Source organism: Oncorhynchus mykiss, chromosome 19 (genome assembly GCF_013265735.2).
Source record: "Oncorhynchus mykiss isolate Arlee chromosome 19, USDA_OmykA_1.1, whole genome shotgun sequence".
NCBI lineage: Eukaryota > Metazoa > Chordata > Actinopteri > Salmoniformes > Salmonidae > Oncorhynchus > Oncorhynchus mykiss.
This window is the reverse complement of record NC_048583.1, coordinates 53,565,466-53,573,753: the sequence shown is the minus strand read 5'-3', so window position 1 is coordinate 53,573,753 and position 8,288 is coordinate 53,565,466.

Sequence of the window (8,288 nt, the reverse complement as noted above, 5' to 3'; positions counted from 1 at the left end):
TCTCTGAACAACACTGCTGCTCTGTGTGAGTGAACACAGTCATGAAGTCGCAGCTCAAAATGAACCCTTACCGCAGGTGATAATAGAGAGAAGAACATGAGGTTCATAGCGGCAGTCATTTGTGGTGTTGTTTATCGGACGCTTGGCTCCAAATTTCTCCTCAGTCAATTTCCCTCTGGCCCCCTATCCCACTGATATTCCTTTTCTGGAAATAGCTGTGTTTATAATCACCTTGGCTTTAGTTGTGACAACAACCCAAGTTCACATAATGACGTCTCTTTCCACAGTCCAAGCAGTAAAGCAGAGAAGGCTACTCAGAGGAGGACGGGGAGGACCATCCTCCTCAGGGAATTTCATCAAAATGTAAATTGTAAAACATTTAAAAAGTTATCCTTTTTAGATAAAACTATAGTAAATATAATCACATGTCACCAAACAATTGATTAAAACACACTATTTTGCAAACTACCTAGCAAATGCAGCTAGCTAGTTTAGCCTACTGAAACACCCTGGTCAAACAGAGGAATGCTATGTTAGCTAGCTGGCTATGACTTTCCAACACAACACTGAAACTCTTCCAGGTCAAGGTAAGCTTTTGGTGTAACTGCTTACTAACTGTACAATAATGATTGTAGCGGGTTTACTATCGTGTTAGTTCTATGATGTTACTTTAACTAATATGGTGGCAACAATGTATTGAATGTCACTGTCTGTCCATATTTCACTGTCTGTCGCCTCAAATTTGTCTCTCAACCTGTGCACCTACGTTGTAAACTTTCATTCATAGGCTAAGTTGTAGCAACCTCACGATGGGTATAGGGAAATTTGAGTATCTTGTAGTAGCCGAAACCTATCGCTCTTACATTGAACTGGGTGAATGGAATATGAATGAGAGTCATCCTGTAATAGAAAAAAAGGCCATGCTCATAAAAAACTAATTGTCCTCTGCAATAAAGGATTAAACATATTCAATGGGCCAAATATATCAAGCAGAGAGAAAGCTCTCCGGTGCTCTATCCATACCAAGAAGTGGGACAATTAAAGGCAGTGAAACAGTTAAAGGCCCTGAAAGATTTGAAGAAAGTTAAAGACAGTGAGACTTTTAAAGAGACTTAAAGACAGTGAGAGATTTGAAGAGAGTTAAAGGCCCTGGGAGATGTAAAAAATAGTTAAAGACACCAAGAGATTTAGTCCCCTGTTTTGGTACCGGTGCTATTGGAATATTAACATATTGTCCAATGTAAATTGTGTAATTTACCAATGGTCCTGAAATAGCGCCAGAGGGATATCCAAAGTCAACCCAAATGTACTACAAGCAATATGATCAGGTTGCGTGCAGCTGCACTCTGAATTGATGATTACTTGTGTGCTGCCAGCAGCAGGCAGGTGGGCAGGATGGAAACAACCCCAACTTTAATTTACATTGTGATGCGCAACCACAAGTCTCACAAAACTCTGTTTTTGACGAGACTGACTTTTTAACCAAAATGACCAAATTTACAGTCAATTTTGACAGTAGAATAAATGTTTCTGACTCATATCGATATCACATAGGCTGTTATCTAAATGAGAAGTTGCGAGTTAAAGGCACTGAGCGAGTTAAAGGCACTGAGAAAGCTGTAGAGTGTCTCATGTACCAGTAGCAGCTGGAAGGGAGGGTGAAGGAGAGGCGGAGACTGATGGGAACACAGATTATCTGTAGGATGTGCTGCTGCGACGTCGGGCACAGAGGGCCTGGGATAGGAAGCCGGGGTGTCAGGCCGGGGAGTCAGGGCACTGCTGTGTGCAAATCACATGCCATAAGGAGGCTGTGGTTGCCAGATGGTCTGGATGCACAGCTGGTGGGCATAGACAAAGTAACGCAGCAAACAGGGAAGTGTATGACCGAATGTGGCAACACAACTCTCATCACTTGAACTGCCATGGACAAGCAGCAAGTCATCCTGTCTGATTTATACAACCCTGAGTTCAGATGCCACTGAAAAAAAGGGGGGTTTGGGGTTTGGAATGATGCTGTATGTGAGCTTAGTATGAAGTTGACACACACTGCATGTCTCCAACAGTAGCATGACTGTTGCTGTCTCTTTAAGCACACACAGTCAGACCTCAGCACTGAATATACAATTTCCAGTATGTTCTCTTATTGGCCCTGCAGAAATGATTCCCAGAGCTATTGGGTGAGACTGTATGACATTTCTCCTCATAGGGAGGTGGGTTCAAATGCGAGGTCATCTCAGATGGAACAGGAGATCTGGTGCAGCCTGCACTGTCTAGTCTCATTACAGAACAGGTCTGGGGAGCAGGGCCAGGCCTGCACACAGGCAGACTTCCCCCAGGGTAGAGACGCCTCGCAGCGTCTAATCATGATGGACGTGTCATCAGGTGTGTGTCCGTACCTCTAATGGCTCCAAAGCCCCACGGAGGGGAGAGAGAGGAGCCTAAAATGCAAGCCAGCTAATTGGGCTCTATACCTGCTGCCGTGTGGGTCCTAATTGACTGAGTAGGGTCTCACGGCGTAGATCTCTGCCAAGTAATAGCACACTCTGGGAGGCCTTAACATAGCCAGAGTTCCCCCCACCATCTCCAACCTCCAGAGACCTCCAACCAGGAGTCCAGGGCTGAGCCTCACCTGGCAAACTGGCTATGGTAGGCTACATATTCAACTGAAACAAAGGACCTTTGTGAATGTTTAACACAGAGGTGTGTGTGTGTGTGTGTGTGTGTGTGTGTGTGTGTGTGTGTGTGTGTGTGTGTGTGTGTGTGTGTGTGTGTGTGTGTGTGTGTGTGTGTGTGTGTGTGTGTGTGTGTGTGTGTGTGTGTGTGTGTGTGTGTCTTAAAGTCCAGGTTACACAGTACCTCTCAAAACTTAGGTTAACTCAATCCTCTTCCAAATAGCCCAAAGCTTCATTATCTTAAATTAGCCTGCCTGAAATCAGTGTACTGAAATTAAAGATAGAACTGAAAATACAAAGTCCTACTCCTGTCCTCTCTCCTTCCAAGCAGTATAAGCCAAGAACTTCCGTTTGTCGATTAAGTAGGATTATGTGGCCTGCAGCAGGGTTTAGCTACCCTGGTCCTGCACTGGGACACTCACAGTGTGTATAGGCTTTTGTTCCAACAGAGCCCCTAATTACCTTGGCTAATTGAGCTGTTAATTGAACTGTTGTCTTAATTAAATATCTCCTGACGAGTCTTTGCTCCCAGTCCCTGGTATCCGAGACGTGTGGCAGTTGTTTCTCCAAGGTAGTTCCAAAACAGACACAGCTCATCATCTGGGGACTGATTGCTACTTTATTAGATTGAGGCTGATTTTGGCTGTCATTAAAAGATTTGTCGCTAGTCGTATTAAGATACACATCAGGCTTTAAGCTGAATATGATTATATTAATCTATATCTGACTATTTTAATTGCACCACCTGCCAATTTCAGGTAAATGTAGATTAATTAACAAATTCATTGTCACCAACTTAAAGACAAACTTCTCTTAAAGGTTTGAGAGAAATAGTAACCACTTTGTAACAAAGACAATTATGTAGCAGATACAATACTTGAGTTCTTATTTTTTTAACCTACCAGTCTCACATCCACAGTGAGGACAGCAGCCATTTCAGAGATCAAAAGTGCATCTAAATTCAACAACATGAAAATGACCTTTTAGAGCAATGGAGCTCAAACACCTGCAGGCAGAGTACACTTACACCTCACCCCTCCTTCCCTCCCTCTCCTCCTCCTCGCTCGCCCCCCTCATTGCCCTCACACACACCCTCTGCATCGTCCCTAGGGGAGCCCTGTAGTAGAGTGAACCTGGTCAGCTAGCTTGGAGCTCAGCTGGTCCCCTGACTCATCGCCCAGTTCCTGGAACTGTGTGTGTGTGTGTGTGTGTGTGTGTGTGTGTGTGTGTGTGTGTGTGTGTGTGTGTGTGTGTGTGTGTGTGTGTAGGATGAGGAGGATGCGGTGGGAAGATGCTAACGTTATCATCTGCTCTAAGGGGCCCTGGCAGATGGTGCTCCTGGGCAATTGCGACAGCGCTGTTTGCCACTAGCAGGCTGGGGACAACATGAAAGACGGGCTTTGTCACCGCCGCGGCAGGAAGAATGTCAACAAGGAAGTGATGAAGTAAGACCAGTGGTATGAGAATAAGGAGGGAGTGGAAGGAGAGATAGAAAGGAGGAGGAGGGAGGTGGGGTCATGAAGCTCTCATGTAGGCCTAGCTCCTGAGAATGATTGCTCCGGATGGTTATACTGTCAACAAATGATGTGTTGATAAGAAGCCACTTGTTAAGGTTACGGTCAAGGTTAGGTTTAGAATAAGGGTAAGGGTAAGAGTTAGGGTTAGTAGATAGTTAGTAGAAATGTTACTTATTGCCTGTAGATAGTCAGTAGAGCTTACCGATTAATGTTGTATCACAATGGTTAACCAAGATTGAGTGATTCTTTCTGCTGGGAATTTTTGACATATTAACTTTCAACTCATAATGCAAGCAACCTTTGGTCTCAATAGCAGCTTGGACTTCAATGTGGAGATACCGCCCAGCTAACGCCAAAGGATCTGCAGGCATTTGTATATAGTTCCCGTTGGCTTAGGTACTCATTACCCTTCGCACAACATTCTGAGAATGTTTAATGTTCTGCCTGGTATTGATGTTGCTCATCTGTGTGTGTGTGTGTGTGGGGGAGGGGGGGGGGGGGTCAGGTTATCAGCGTGGCTGGCTCTTGTAAAAGGTAGAGAGCTCGGTCCCATGGTGATTCTAAATGGACTACTATTATTAAGGTTTCCATGGCAGCTGTAGATGGTCACCAACAGAACCGACAAACATATCACAGTAAAAGGCTCCGCTTCTGACTCTGCTGTGGGTTTTGTACTAATAAATCAAAGGGAGCGTTTTAGGAGGTGCTGGTCCTAAGAGCTAACCGCTAGGCTAACCGCTAACTCTGTGGTGCTGGTCATGAGAGCTTATCGCTAGGCTAGCTAACCACTAACTCTGTGGCGCTGGTCCTGAGTGGAACCACTAACTCTGTAGAGCTGATACTGAGAGCTAACCGCTAGGCTAACTGCTAATTCTGTGGAGCTGGTCCTGAGAGCTAACCACTACGCTAACTGCTAGACTAGATAACCACTAGGCTAACTGCTAATTCTGTGGAGCTGGTCCTGAGAGCTAACCACTAGGCTAACTGCTAATTCTGTGGAGCTGGTCTTGAGAGCTAACCACTAGACTAACTGCTAATTCTGTGGAGCTGGTCCTGAGAGCTAACCACTAGGCTAACTGCTAATTCTGTGGGGCTGGTCCTGAGAGCTAACCACTAGGCTAACTGCTAGACTAGCTAACCATTAAGACCCCCTACAAGCTTCACGTGTGTAGATCTAAGAGAGTGCGATCGCTGGGTGGAGTCTGATTTTTTTGTTGTTGCAATGCTCACCCTTTGGTAATATGATACCCTCGCCAGTCCAGACTCCCAAATTGCAACATTCACAAGGGAGCAACAAAGGTTTTCTTGTTGTCTTCTTATTTGTGGTGAAAGCAAAAGGGGTCACTAGACCTCTGACCACATGAGGCAGATCCTGTCTTGTTGTCTTCCATTGCTAGCAAGTTGACTAAACATTGCAAGCTAGCTAGCCTTTCAGCTTCCCACATCTCCATGTGAAATAATCAGATTTGCAATTAAATAATATGCCCTGGAAAATATTCTTATCCTTGCCAGTGTAACCTACAACATTATCCCAATTTGATATGATGCTTCAATGTCTTCGTTCCCATATCAGCTAAAAATGAGGGGGGAAAAGCATATGGTTTTGTTTTTACCAAATAGCCAGGAATCAATAGTTATTACTTCTAAACAAATACATTTTGTTTTCTAATAAGGGTACAATATTGTGTGGTTTATTTTTGAACAGTCACTAATGTCACGCCCTGGTCTTAGTATTTTGTGTTTTCTTTATTATTTTGGTTAGGCCAGGGTATGACATGGGTTATTTATGTGTTGTGTTTTGTCTTGGGGTTTTTGTAGGTCATGGGATTGTGGTTAGTGGGGTTGTCTAGAATAGTCTATGGCTGCCTGGAGTGGTTCTCTTATTCGTTGTCTCTGATTGGGAACCATATTTAGGCAGCCATATTCTTTAAATGTTTTGTGGGTGATTGTTCCTGTCTCTGTGTTTGTTTGCACCAGATAGGCTGTTTAGGTAGTTTTTTTTCCACGTTTATTGTTTTTGTATACTGTTTGTGGTCTCATCTTTATTAAAGATGTATACAAACAACCACGCTGCATTTTGGTCCGCCTCTCCTTCATCGGAAAAAAAACGTAACAACTAAATTATATTTGGTGCCATGACGTTGGCCTGGAGGTAGGTTTATGACAGTCATAAATACCTCTTCCCACCTTTTTCCTCTCTCTACCCTACTGATGTTACATTTGCAAACCCCTTTGGATAACATAGAGATTCTGGGAACATCAGAAGGTGGGGGGAAATGAACTACATTCTGGTAATCTGACCAATTTAACATATGCGGTGGTACTTAATGAATATGATGTCAGTTTGGTTGTCATCTGAGACATTCTCATCAATGATAAGATGACATAAACTCTACAGTGGAAAGTCTACACATCAGAGTTATTGGATTCACATGGAATTGTTGTTCAATCTAAATGTTTGAATATGAAATTATTTGTGATGGGATGAAATGTGATTTTAGCTTCTAAAATGTGAGATTTGGGTTTTCATAAGGTGCTCAATCAGTGGCCCGCCCCTGTGAAGGGACATGGGCTATAAAACTTTTCAAACACGCCCTCCTCTCCCTTCCTATATAAAGCCTTGACGACAATATAACCTCCTGTTCCGAGGATGTGAGGATGATGGTCCAATGTCAGAATGGTTCAGATAATAACCACCGAACGAAGCCAACATCAGCTTGAGCTTTGGTTGCGAATGGTATGAACTTTGAACTCTTATTCACTACTAGAAGTGATACCTCCTAGCCGTAGAGTTAACAGAAGCTGCAAACGCAGGTTAGGAAGGAACAGACAGAGTATCCCATATACCACACAACGACGTTACTACAACATATCCAATTTACCAGCAGAGACATTCTTCAAATCAAATCAAATGTATTTGTCAGATACACATATCCAATTTACCAGCAGAGACATTCTTCAAATCAAATCAAATGTATTTGTCAGATACACATATCCAATTTACCAGCAGAGACATTCTTCAAATCAAATCAAATGTATTTGTCAGATACACATATCCAATTTACCAGCAGAGACATTCTTCAAATCAAATCAAATGTATTTGTCAGATACACATATCCAATTTACCAGCAGAGACATTCTTCAAAGGACAAAGGACTCGGTTGGGCAACACGGCCTTCCATCTACCACCAACCTACCGAAGCGCTGCTCAGAGTAAATATTTATTGCATTTTCCTTTTCCAAATGGGCGGTAATTTAGAATGCATAAGATTCTGTATTTACGATAGCACAGCTTCGCCCTTTGATCCTCAGTCTTGCCGCTCTTTCACTCAAACCCAGCCCCTTTTCTTTTGTGTAACCAGCTGTCATATCTGTTCCGCCCGCTAGGGACGTTTTCCTTTATGACGTAATTTGTAATCAAGTTATGATTTAATTATGTGTATGTGTAATTATGTGTGATTAGTTAGGTATTCAGTAAATAAATAATTAAACCCAAATTTGTATTGCTGATTCAACTTGTTAGCCAGGGTTCGTGCAGATAACCAAGAATTTACAACTTTCAAATGAGACTGAATTAAGATGACGATTAATATTGACTGCTATTGATGTAATATTACTAGGTCTTTAAGAGTTTATTCGGAAGATAACAGCTCTATAAGTCGTGGTGTCCCGACTCTCGAGTTAATTACATTTACATGATTAGCTCAATCAGGTAATATTAATTACGGAGAAATTATTTTATAGAATAGCATGTCATATCACTTAATCCGGCCTCGCCAAAGACACGACATTGGTTATCAATGCAAAATAGGCTACTTTGATGCATAGACTATAGCCCTGATCAAGAAACCAAGCGAGCTCCATTGCCTACACAACACTGGTCCCATGGCTGTGCAAGGAATGATACAGCACATTAGGATTTTCATGTGGCACAGGAGTATGTCGGATGTCGGAGCGCACTACAAGGAGGCACCACTTTTGCATGAAAAACTACAATGAGACACTGCGCTACTCTCCAAATCATCCGTCTCCATAGGGCATAAATCGGCCTTATCTCTGGGGGTAGATGGGTCCAAAAGGCAGGAAACCCCGTGAACCA